The following is a 13365-nucleotide window of genomic DNA, read 5'->3' on the forward strand; positions in this document are numbered from 1 at the left end:
TCAATTGTTATTTTAAGCAACTAACTTCTGAGGTAGTTTATCAGACAGCAATGGATAGCCCAGACACCATGGCATTATATCACAAGGCACATGATGTCAGTTTGCCCCATTAACAGTGATGAAAAGTTGTATCATTTGGTTAAAGTCTTGTCTACCAGATTGCTTCATTAATAAGTAATCTGTGGGGTGTCTCATCTTCTTTCTTTAGTAACTGTTGCTACATGGATTTAAGACCACCGTAACAATAGCAGTCAAGGGACCCTACTTCAGAGTTACATTTTTCTCTGTGGAAATACCTGCCTGAATGCCACTGGAATACAGACAGAAGGTGAGCTCCAGTGACTGATTACCCAGCGAGTGGGCTCCACAGCTGGCATAAAAAGATGGAAATCCAGCTGTGATGAAAACATTCAATTCTATTTGTAGTTCAACAGAGTCTGTGCTTAAAACAGAATGCTGCAAACTGTGTGTAGGTTTGCCAACTGGTGATTCTGATCCCAAATCATGAGATTTGGAGAAAGAAAAAAAGCAAAGAGCAGTCTTTTTATTTTAAGCTTTTCAAATGGAGTTAGGATCGGGTGTCTGCTGAGAAAGAAGTCTATTAAGGACACTGCTTCTCTCTTTGACAGCAATGCAGTTGTTTCCTAGTTAGGACGAACATCCCACTATATAAAACTAGTCGGGTCTATGTTGCCTTCTTGGTTCCATATCTCTTAATTTCTGCTTTTAAATATACTATTTAATCATATTCAAGCAATTAAGTCATGGTCCTCTTATATTCCAAACTTACAGACGTTCATGGCTATATCCCTCATGCCTAGGTTAGCAAATAGGGCCTGAGTGGGTACACACATGAATAGATGAATACACGAGGATTCCCATTCTTTCATTCATTCCTCACAGATTTATATCATGCCCACTCTCCTGTTATGTGCCAGGAATTCTCCTAGGCATTGACCCACTGAGGTTAATAAACCACAGCCCCTGCTTCAAGGGCTCACAGGCTAGATGGAAAGAGAGAAACATAAACAAGGAATTATAAATCCTGGGGGGAGAGGCAGGCACTGATATCAGTGTGCACTGGGTTTGTTGTTGTTGTTGTATTTATAAGGCATTGTCAAATTATTCACAATTTAGGCACATCAGAATTTATTCATAGGGAAGGGCAAAAAAAGCACAGCATCTCAGTCAGCAGCCGAAAGAACCTAGCATAGTTATAGAAAAGACAGAGAACTGTACAGTCCTAGTGTCATCACCAGCATCATCATTTTTTAAAAGTAGTACTTGAATTAGCTGACAAGTACCTAGGATAACCAGTGTTGCTAAACTTGGGTGAAAAAAGGCTTGAAGTTTTAGTTTTTTAAAATTTTACTCAATTTTAATTTAAATGTAAAACTGAAGCAGTGTAAAATATTTTTCCATTAAATTCAACTTTATTGTTTCCGTAGGACTGCATTTCACTTTAACTGTTGCATCTCGTGGATATTGCTGTACTGTATTTCAAGAGTTGTCTCCAGTATTACATGTAAACTCATCATCTCTCTAGTAAGTGTCAATGGGTTGAATCAATTCAAATTATTTTTTTATATGCATTAATGTAACACTGAAATGTGTTTATTTGAACATTTTATGCAATCAGCACCGTTTACAGTGATACCTTTGTGAATCATAATTGGTAACTAAACTGAGATACTTCTTATGCTTTAAATGATAATATAATTAAGCTATTTTTTAATAAAAAATAAGTATGGACTAATTTTTAAATTTAAAACAAAGGCATACTACTGAGGCAGAATTGAGTGGAGGTGTGGATATTAGCACTATATCAGAAGAGGAGAAAAAACGGAGAGATTGGAAGAAAGCATGTTGTAAATTTCACGTAATTTGAAAAATTTAAAAGCTGTTGCGTAAAAGTTGTTTAAAGATAGTAAAGTGGATAATATTAAGGGACATTTTCAGTAAGTACAGAGTGAGTTTAATGAAAACAGTCCAAAAAAAGAAGTCAATGTAATTAGTTGCCAACATTCAAAATGAATGTCCAGTGAATATTGCTTAAAAAAATGATAACAGCCTCTGAACTTGTAACTTTGGTCAGCTTTTTTTTTTACTGTTGGCCATCTTTCTAATGAGTTGGATTCTTGCACATAATAGAAAACTGTTTTAGATGGTGATAGTAAAAGAAATTATTTCTGTTATGGAAATTCTGGTTTAAAAATGTAAGGGAAAGACTAAAAATGATATTTTAGAACAAACAAACAGATCTTCAGTTAAACTGCAAAATAATTGCCTGTAGATTACAAGACCTTTCTAACAGCAACCATGATAAATTGCTTCACAAATTGGAAAAATTGCAAGTACTTCTCTTTAGTTTGAGATGATTCATGTGATACAAGACACTGTCTAATTAATACTTTCGGTATGTTTTGTCTCAAAGTACTGCCATATGTGCCTTAAGAAAAAAAAACAAAAGCCAGTTCATAGCCTGAAACACTATGGCATAGATATTTGTGAATCTTTTATATCTGTCACAGAAGAAATGCAACAAATACATCACAACGGATGGTGCTCCAGCTGTTAGGTCAAAATTCTGGATCTGTTGGAATTTTAAAAACAAGAGACTGACGTTTTTCTGGTGACTTCATATCGCTGTGTGATACACACTGAAAATATCTGTGCTCAGCTCTCTGAAACAGACTCTATGAAAAGCGTCATGGATACAGTTGTTAAAACTGTTCAGCATCTACATGCAAATACTGTGACTCATCACCAGTTTATGGAAATGCTGAAAGAAGTAGAAAATCAATTTAATGATCTTGTATTCATTGCCAGGGCTCCTTGGTTGAGCCACAAAGAGTTTTACTGTGCTGTTAACTCCAATTCAAGATTTTCTAGACACAAAAGTAATGCTTGCCAAATATTCACAAATTAAAAAAACAAGGCAACGTGTCTTGCATGTTTTCTCACGGATTTCACACCGCATAGGAACAAGATAAATTTGAAAGTCCAAGGAGAAGCTTGTGATTTAGCTAGACAGGTATAAGAAGTTATGTCAAAGTTGGAATTTTTCAATGATTCAAAGCAATAATAGTGATTTTATACATTTTTCTAACATGAATCAATGTGTAGAAGATTTTAATTTCAATAGCATTTTGTAAATTGACTGTAAATACTGGAAGAAAAATTTGAAGAATGCCTCATTTACATTGACAAATGTAGAATTCCTTCTCAAATAGCACACTACCCCTTTGGATTTAACGTTAAGAATACTAAGTTGACACAAATAAGTGCATTTGCCTAACTTGGACAGATGTGGGTTTTGAAATTGACGTGCTTTAACTTTAAGGTCAAATCAATTCTTTGAAAAAAATAAACTAGTTTTATCAGTGTGGATGCAAATATTAAAGGAAAATGAGTTTTGGTACTCTTTTTTCTTACATATTGAAAGGATAATATTTTAGACATACTGAGTAAAATAGTATGCATTATTAACATCAATTTCTCTACTTTCTTTTTAACTGCTTTTTATAATATGGCTACTAGAAAATTTGAAACTGCATATGCGGCTCCATTGGACAGCACTGCTCTGCATCAGGTAACATAGTCGTACTTATTTGACGTTCTCCAGTACAACGCTGAAAGAGCACAGAATAGTCTTTTTATTATTTGATAAGTAATCTTATTCCCAAATTTTGGATAATTTTTCTTTATATTATTGGCTCACGAAAGACCATGGTATGTCTGAGACTTGTAGTAACTCAGCAGGTTTTGAGCCTGTGTCTTTGGAAGAATAATAGCAGTTGAGTCAGAAAAGGAAGTCTAAGACCAAGCTATGAGAAGTCTTTAAGCATTTGATCTTTATTCTGCAGGCAATTGACAGCCATTGAAGAGTTTTAGCAAGGGGTTTTTCTTCATCATTAGATTTGTATTCTGGAAAGGTAACTTTTGAAGCCTGTGGGACATGAATCGCAGGAAGCCAGTTATTACTATACAGAATAGAAAGAATAAAGACCCAAGTTTAGGTAATTGGAAATAAGTGGTGGGGGAAACGATGAGATGGATTTAAGAAAGATTTGGAGATTGGTGGAGTGTGGGAAGTGAAGGTCGAGTCAAGAATGAGTCTGAAGTTTTTGATGTGGTCAGCTCAGTGAACGGCAGTGGTACAGACTATCACTATTTACTAACATGTAGATGTCTCAAGATTGAGATTACTTGAGAAAGATCAAGCTGGGGAGGAAGGTCAAGTGTTCAGTTTGGTCATTTGACTTTGACTCTCTAGGGGGTGAACATAACCAATAGACAGGTCCAAAGCTCAGGGGAAAAGGTGGGAGCTAGGAATGGAGATTTAGGAATCTTCTGCATATAGGTGGCTAGAATTGTGGGAGTAGATAAGATCACCTGGATGAAGAAGTTCTCTACCTTGGCTGTACCTTATGATCACTTGGAGGGACTGAAAAACCCCAATGCCCAGGCCATCCTAACAACAAATCAAATCAGGGGTGGGACCCAGGCATGATAATATTTTAAATTTCCCAGGTGATTCTGTTCCCAGTGAAAGGTTCTTGTCTCATCACAGAAAGAATTCAGAAACGAGACAGGGAGGTCAGTAAAATAAGTAAAGTGAGGATTTACTTAAGCAATTGTATGCTCCGGAGATGAGAGCGGGCAGTTTCAGGTGAATAGCTGCCCTGAGTTTCTTTGGCAAGCTGGTTATGTGGGGTGTATAAATGAAGGGGCAGAATATTCATTGGGGAGGGAGGGGTTGGAGGGCGTATTCTCTGATTTTCACCCCACCACCACCTTCCCGAGGGGAGGAGGGATTTTGTCCTTATTTAGCTTTGATTGGAAGTGTCATGGCTTCAGTGCATGATGGGTACTTCTTATCTGCAAGGCTAATTTTATTGTAATGAGAGCATAGTGAGCAAAAGTTTACATCCAGACACTGGAGATTCCCGCCTTTTCCCACCTTTCTTTGTCTGCCTTCAGAACAATTATCACCCCAAAATGTGTGGTTTCCTGTCAGTCTGGAGGTCCTGCTTTTCTTTGTCTGCCCATGGGCCCCCCCGCTGTTTACAAGATGCGTGGTTTCCTGCCATCTGGCCATGCCCCCCTTTTTCTGCTCATATCTAGCTACCTGCCTGCTGTAACAATTCTAATATGCAGCCAGGTTTGAGAACCACTGGTACAGGGTAAGAAAAAAAGACATGCCAATGATAGAATCCTGCAGAAACTCAACATTTAGAGAGACAGCAGAGAGCAGGGCAAAGAAGCAGTGGGAACCCAAAGATAGTGATGTCATGGAAGCCACGGGAAAAGGAGGTTTCAACAATATGAAATAAGTTCAAGGAAAAAAAGAACCGAGAAAAGGTGAAAAAAGATTGCCAAATAAGGTGAAAGCCCAATCGTGTTGGGGGAAACACACACACACATACACACGTGTGTGTGTGTGTGTGTGTGTGTGTGTGTGTGTACACGCACATACCAGTCAGCACCAACATGAGGTTTTTCCCATTATCCTGAACAACAAGTGGGAAGGACCAGAAGAGGCAAAAGGCTGGATTGATCCAGGGTTGGGAGTTTGCAGGGACAAAGGACAGGGGCTTGAGAGGTTGAGGATGGGATGATTAACCATGGGGAGAGAATGGAAACAAGGTGAGTGATAATGTGAAGGGAGATAAGGTGGTTTGGGACTGAAGGTCTTGATATGATCAAGGAACGGGCACAGCATACATATTCTGAGTGGCCTATGGCCTTTACATGAAACTGCTTCCTCCTCCTGCCCTGCCCCAAGTATCCAGAAGTACTGGAGTTGAGGAGATTAAGGAACTGAGACAGGGCCTTGGCTGAATCTTCCACAGAGAAGCAGAAACTCCACCCAGAATGAGGCAGGCATTGACTTGAGGTCACACAGGTGTCAAAGTTGTCAGTGGGGCTTCCCTGGTGGCGCAGTGGTTAAGAATCCGCCTGCCAATGCAGGGGACACGGGTTCGAGCCCTGGTCCGGGGAGATCCCACATGCTGTGGAGCAACTAAGCCCGTGCGCCACAACTACTGAGCCTGCGCTCTAGAGCCCGTGCTCCGCAACAAGAGAAGCCACTGCAGTGAGAAGCCCACGCACCGCAACGAAGAGTAGCCCCCACTTGACGCAACTAAAGAAAGCCGGCGTGCAGCAGCAGAGACCCAACGCAGCCATAAATAAATAAATAAATTTGTTTAAAAAAAAAAGTTGTCAGTGAAAGTGAGCTGAGACCTGGAGGCCTGGTAGAGAGTGACTGGGCTGGATGAGGCATGTACCTCCTGGGGTTATTTTATTAACTCTGTGAACAATGGGCTGAAAGTATCAAAAAGGCCACCTTCCTGTTTTCTTCAACCCTGCACTTTAAAAGGCAGAAAGTATCAAAAAGGCCACCTTCCTGTTTTCTTCAACCCTGCACTTTAAAAGGCAGAAAGTATCAAAAAGGCCACCTTCCTGTTTTCTTCAACCCTGCACTTTAAAAGGCAGACCTTTTGTTTCCCTTAAGTCAAGTTTGCCTGTTATCGAGAGCTTTAAACATGTCTTAGATGCTGCTGTGTCATATATAATTCAGGAGCGTTGTTTTCCTTTTTTTCCTTTTTTTCTTATATTCTTACATTTTCTATACATTCACAGTTTTCGATAACTCTTCATTTTGATATAATTTTAAATGCATGCACAGAAAAGCTGTAAAAAGAGTACAAGGAATTCTTTTATACCCTTTATCCAGATTCAACTAGTGTTGATATTTTGCTCCATTTATTTATCAGTCTCTCTCTCTTTATGTTTACATGCATTCCGCCCCCCCCCCCCCCCCCCCCCGCCCCAAACCACTAGTTAGTTGGAGATGTTATAGTCCTTTACCCAAAATGCTTCAGGCTGTAATTCCTAAGAACAAGGACATTCTCTTATGCAACCCCAGTACGCTGATCAAAGTCAGGAAATTTAACATTGTGATAAAGCTATTGTTCAATCCACAGTCCTTGTTCTACTTTTGTCAATTGTCCCAGTAATGTCTCCTATGGCTATTTTCCTTTCCTGGTCTAGGATCCAGTCCAGACTCACAAATTGTGATTTAGTTGTCTTGTCTTCTTAGTTTCTTTTCATGTGGAACTGTTCCTCAACTTTACTTTGTATCTCTTGACCTTGACATTTTTTGAAGAATATAGGTCATTCATCTTGTGGAAGGTCCTTTAGTTTATCTGATGTTTCTTCATGATTAGATTCAGATTGTGCATTTTTGGCAAAAAGACCACAGAAGGGATGTTTGGTCCTTCTCAGTACATCCCAGCAGGAGGCACATGATGTCAGTTTGGCCCAATTGGAGATCTTACCATTGCTTTATAACAGCAATAGAACGTTCTTTGAGCTTTATTTTTCCCATTTGGCAGGCATCTTGCATTGCAGTATAATTTTCTTTTTTGCACAACCATGATAATGTGAAGTTTCTAAATTAGTTTTGATTACTTGCAAATAACCAAAGTACAATAACCTGGTGTTTTTTAAGGAAGCAAGTTTAAAATAATATCCATTTTTTTTCTGGCCGTGTCTCGCGGCTTGTGGGATTTTTATAATTCCTGGACCAGGGTTTGGCAGTGAGAGTGCAGAGTCCTAACCACTGGACCACCGTGGAATTCCCTATCCATTCATTTTTACTTGTGGAGTTTTAACGTCAACAGGTATACTTAGATTTTTTTTTAATTAATTAATTAATCAATTTATTTATTTATTTATTTATGGCTGTGTTGGGTCTTCGTTGCTGTGCGCAGGCTTTCTCTAGTTGCGGCGAGTGGGGGCTACTCTTTGTTGAGGTGCGTGGGCTTCTCATTGCGGTGGCTTCTCTTGTTGCGGAGCACGGGCTCTAGGCGCACAGGCTTCAGTGGTTGTGGCTCGTGGGCTCTAGAGCGCAGGCTCAGTGGTTGTGGCTCGCGGGCTTAGTTGCTCCGCAGCACGTGGGATCTTCCCGGACCAGGGCTCGAACCCGTGTCCCCTGCATTGGCAGGCGGATTCTTAACCACTGCGCCACCAGGCAAGTCTCAGTATACTTAGGTTAAAGCAAAATGCACTTAGACCCGGCAGGCATGGGCAGGGGTGGGGGCGGGGGCAAAAAAAATGTACTATTTCAGACAAAAATGAGAAAACTATATACTTGTAAATAATTAAGAAAAAAGGATAAACTTTCTGATGGAATGAACCTATTTTTTAAATATTAATATTAAAGTATCCGGAAAGTGCAAGACCTTTATGATTAACATGGCGCCATGCCAGGTAATATACTCTAAAACAAGAAGAAGTGGAGAGAAGTGAATTATTTTTGCAGAGTGGATCTTAACAGTAACTGCTGCATAATGATTTTAGGCAGATTCTCAGAGCCTGACAGAGGGGAGTCATGGGACTGGTTGAAAGAAGAAGCTGAAAACTGAGCCAAAGAAGATTTTAAAATAAGAGCTGTGTCAACATGCACACATTCACTTGCTTTGAAGAAGCTGCAGTAGGATCCAGGAACAGGAAAAAAGAATATTTACTGTTTTGCCTTTGCATGCCAAAATGTAATCTCTCCTTTTCTTCTACCCTTCCCTTAAAGCAACAATTGTCTGCATGTAGAATGAGTGTGTTTTAAATGAACCATTCAGTGCTCTTTTCTGCTCTCATTTCCAGTACTGAGCGACAACATGATAGACTAGAAGTCTCCTGACTTTGGAGTCAGACTGACGCCCGCAATTGGCCTCAGTGTCTTATGTCTTTATACAAGGAATGAACCTTGCTGGGTGGGGAGGATTAGAAATGACATATGTAAAGAACTCACAGTACTTTACAAATACTGTGGCCCATAGTGGACATTCAATAATGGAAGCTGCACATAAGGACAATGTAGTTTAAAGAAAAGAGCCCTGGCCTGGGAACTGGGGCACCAGGGTTCTGTTACCCAAACACTGGGTTCATCTCTTGGTGGGTGTCAAGTCAAAAGACACAACCAAGCCAAAGATCTATTAGGGGAACCACTGACTGAAGCCACCCGCCCTAGCCAGGCCCAATAGTAACCACTTGCATGAGTTCTCTTACAACAGGATGTCCTGGTAAGGAACGTGGAACTGACAAGCTACCACCAACCGGAAGAATTTGAGAAAGGTCAAAAGGAGAGAGGAGGCACCAGTCCATATGTCCTACCAACCTCCCAGAATCCTTCTTGCTGGAATCCATCTTGGCTGAGCCATGCAAGTGCCACCAGGAAGGACCCTGAGTCAGAGTGATTGGCCAGAGACAACCAGGAAACTAACCCCATTACCATAAAACCCGAGGCTGCGAGCCACGTAGCAGAGCAGTTCTCCTGGGTTCCCTTACCCTGTTGCTCTCTGCCCCGGCGCCCCTTCCCAGTGAAGTCTCTTGCTTTGTCAGCACGTGTGTCTCCTTGGACAATTCATTTCCGAGTGTTAGACAAGAGCCCACTCTCGGGCCCTGGAAGGGGTCCCCCTTCCTGCAACAAATGGTGACTCTGGTGGGGCACCTTCTTCGCTACGACTGACATCCTGGCCACTTGGGGTACTCAGGGACCAGTTCGCCTGCCGACAGACCAGACCCAGAGGCCGCAACTGGGACCCTTTTGTCCCTGGTCTCCTTCTGACACAGATGACTGGCCAGAGTGCCCTGACCAGGTAAGGAACAAGAGACTTTATTGATCTCTTTCCCCTTCCCTCTTCCTTTCCTCTTTTCAACCCCTCCTATCCTACCCTTTTTTCTTCTGTCCTGGTCCTGGACGCAGGAGTCTAGTTGAAGGGCCTCAGCCTGATCTGAGGGTCGGAGCCTGATCACCTCCAGTGGGCAGAGAACTCGAATTCTGGTCTGGTATGTGGTATGTGGTATCTGTTTCTGGCTTCTGGTAGGGCCAAGTTCCCATTCTCCCTTCCTGGAAGCCCAGGGAAAAGTCCCGTAACACCTGGGCATCTGCAGGTTGCAGGAGACACCTGTAAGGCCATCCCTTTTATCCCCCTCCTTCCCCTCTTCTTTCAACCTCTTTTCCTCCCTTTGAAATCTCTGAAGACCCGAGATACTTCCGTTTACTCTGTCAGTACTCGGATCTGAAGTTCTGTGTCTCTGCAGGAAGTTTTCTGAGAGACTGCAATCTTGTATTTAAGGGAGTGACTGATTAGGATGGCCGTGCCTGTGTGTGTTTTATGCTTTGTGTTCTGTGTTGTGATTTGTGATGGCCATTCTGCCTTGTGAAATGGGAAATTCTAGTTCTGTTCCACTGTGAAGCCCTCTTGGGCAAATTCTGTCTGACTGGAAAGATTTTAGCTATGAACCTATGACTAAGAAAGAGATATTTTACTACAACATTGTGTGGCCACCATATTATTTAGACTCCAGAGAAAGTTGGTCTAGGTAAAACTCTTGAAAATTCCAAAACTGGTCCTTTTTGCATATACAGTTAGTAAAAGCAAGCTTGATAAAACGTCTTTTCAGAATTCTGACCCTGAGGGAACAAGTCCTACTAGGAGAACTTGACTTTCTCTCCCTGTGCCTTGAGACCAGGGCTCTCAGGATCACTTATCTTATCTAGACCATCTCTAATTCCTGAGACTGAGGGGAAAAAAAAGGTAAGAAGACTTTTAAATTTTACCTATTCCAACTGTTATTTATAAGCTAGTGAGTTTTATATTGTAATACCTGATTCATGACTAAGTTTAGAAATGAGGCTATGAGACCTCTGGTTGTGTCTGTCTGTATGTTTATGTGTGCATTGTCTTTGTTTTTACCTTTGGATGGTATTAACAACATTAATTTGTAAGTGAGCTCTACTTAATTGGATTAAAGGAAATTAAGCACTTATATAGATTCTCAAAAAAACACAGAAGGTAACTGGCCAGAATTAATTTTAGGTTCACGTGAACTGGGAAATATTCAGTATTAAATTAATAACCTGGTATTAATGTTTAAGTTTGTTGATCTAATTAATATAGACATATCTTTAGAGTCATCAACATCAAATATAATACCTTTATTGTACTTGGGTTTAATAGAAGTCAAATAAGACCTTATTATATCTGTTGCAAATTTTTCAGCAAGAGAAATAACTTGGTATCATGAAATTTTTATAAGTGTATTAAATGCAAGTGAGATAAGAGCTTTTGGATGAACTTTTTAGGAATAATTACGTTTTAGAATGTCTACTTGAGGATGATCTCTCCAGATATTTGGTAATGTGAAATTTTACAGTTGTGTTAAGTTAAATGATGGAAGTTTGTTGAATAGCTGGGTCATTTCCCAATAAAATAAGACACTGAGACATCAATTACTAAACAGAGAAACTAAAGATATTTAGGACTATTAATGAATAGGTTTGGTGCCACCCTGAGACGTTCTCTATAAGAAAGCAAATGTGGGACTTCCATGGTGGCGCAGTGGTTAAGAATCTGCCTGCCAGTGCAGGGGACACAGGTTCGATCCCTGGTCCGGGAAGATCCCACATGCCACAGAGCAACTGAGCCTGTGTGCCACAACTACTGAGCCTGCACTCTAGAGCCCATGAGCCACAACTACTGAGGCCCGCGTGCCTAGAGCCCATGCTCTGCAACAAAAGAAGCCACTGCAATGAGACACCCATGAACTGCAATGAAGAGTAGCCCCCGCTCGCTGCAACTAAAGAAAGCCTGCACACAGCAACGAAGACCCAACGCAGCCAAAAATAAATAAATAAATAAATAAAATAAAACTCCCTCTGCTTTAAAAAAAAAAAAGAAAAAAAAAGAAGGTATGAGGAATAGAATTGCATTTTATTAGTGAAAAGAAAGTAAGTCTGACTGAGAGCTGGTTGTTTCTGGATGGAAGAAAGAGTGATGGATACAGAAAGTGATGGAAGATTTGTGGGAAGTGGACCCCGAGGAAAGAGTTTTGTGCATGGTCAGGACTGGCTAAGCTTAGAATAAATTTAATTGATTAAATGAATTTTAAAAGTAAGCTGGTACAAAACTTGAATTTGGCTTTTCTCTCTGTTAAGAGAACAAGTTTTCTTAAAATGTTGAACTGCCTTTGATAACAGATTTTAAGTTTCTTTACCTTTTAAGCGATCTGTTCTGTATTTGCCTTTGAAATCTTTTATTGTTACTTTGGCTAAGTGAATAACTATGGTTTCACAGTGACCTGTGATCCTATCCGACTGAGTGTTCTAAACCCTTTTGATATTTTTCTGACAAACTTTCCAAATATCAAATTTTAATTACAGTTCTTTTGACCTCCAGCTAAGTTCGAGATGCTTTAGAAGACCCATGAAGCATCTCACAGAGAAATATTTCATCAGTATGTTAAATTACAACACATGGAGAGCATTATTACATGAGTGATAAACTTTTTAAAAAATATACTGTATGGAACAGGAAGTGGAGTCCATCCGCGATGGCCTCTAACTTTAAGAAGGCAAACATGGCATCAACTGCTCAGCGAAAAAGGATGAGTCCTAAACCGGAGCTTACTGAAGAGCAGAAACAGGAAATTTGAGAAGCTTTTGATCTCTTTGATGCTGACAGAACTGGGACAATTGATGTTAAGGAACTTAAGGTGGCAGTGAGGGCACTGGGCTTTGAACCCAAGAAAGAAGATAAGAAAATGATAAGTGAAATTGATAAGGAAGGGACAAGAAAAATGAACTGTAGCTTTTTGACTGTGATGAGTCAGAAAATGTCTGAGAAAGATACCAAAGAAGAAATCCTGAAAGCTTTGAAGCTCTTCAATGATGATGAAACTGGGAAGATATAGTTCAAAAATCTAAACTGTGTGGCCAAGGAGTAGGGTGAAAACCTCACCAATGAGGAGGGGCAGGAAATGATTGATGAGGCCGATAGAAATGGAGACGGAGAAGTCAATGAGCAAGAGTTCCTGTGTATCATGAAGAAGACCAGCTTTTATTAAGATCACTGTCATTTTTTTTTTTTTTTTTTGGCTGTGTTGGGTCTTCGTTGCTGTGCGCAGGCTTTCTCTAGTTGCAGTGAGCGGGGGCTACTATTTGTTGCGGTGCGCGGGCTTCTCACTGTCATGGCTTCTCTTGTTGCAGGGCACGGGCTCTAGGTGTGCGGGCTTCAGTAGTTGTGGCACACGGGCTCAGTAGTTGTGGCTCGCGGGCTCTAGAGCTCAGGCTCAGTAGTTGTGGCTCACGGGCTTAGCTGCTCCACGGCATGTGGTATCTTCCCGGACCAGGGCTCGAACCCGTGTCCCTTGCATTGGCAGGCGGATTCTTAACCACTGTGCCACCAGGGAAGCCCAAGATCAGTGTCATCTTTTATACCGCAAGCACATGGAACTCGATTTCGTGCCTGCTGTTGTGTGAAGCCTGGTTTTTGAGACCGTAAATTATTTTTCCCCCAC

At 40.8% G+C, this 13365-nt stretch overlaps 1 long non-coding RNA gene and 1 pseudogene across 1 annotated transcript; both read left to right on the top strand.

Annotated features, from left to right (window-relative positions):
- Positions 1-253: 253 nt before the first annotated feature.
- Positions 254-8681, top strand: LOC137757482 (uncharacterized). Its single transcript, XR_011072341.1, has 4 exons — positions 254-328; positions 1449-1545; positions 3541-3592; positions 8368-8681. It is a non-coding gene; the product is annotated as an uncharacterized lncRNA (long non-coding RNA).
- A 3704-nt stretch (positions 8682-12385) lies between these two features.
- LOC137757284 (centrin-2 pseudogene) lies at positions 12386-12912 on the top strand (annotated as a pseudogene).
- Positions 12913-13365: the final 453 nt, after the last annotated feature.

This window comes from Eschrichtius robustus, chromosome X (assembly GCF_028021215.1).
Source record: "Eschrichtius robustus isolate mEscRob2 chromosome X, mEscRob2.pri, whole genome shotgun sequence".
NCBI classification, from domain to species: domain Eukaryota; kingdom Metazoa; phylum Chordata; class Mammalia; order Artiodactyla; family Eschrichtiidae; genus Eschrichtius; species Eschrichtius robustus.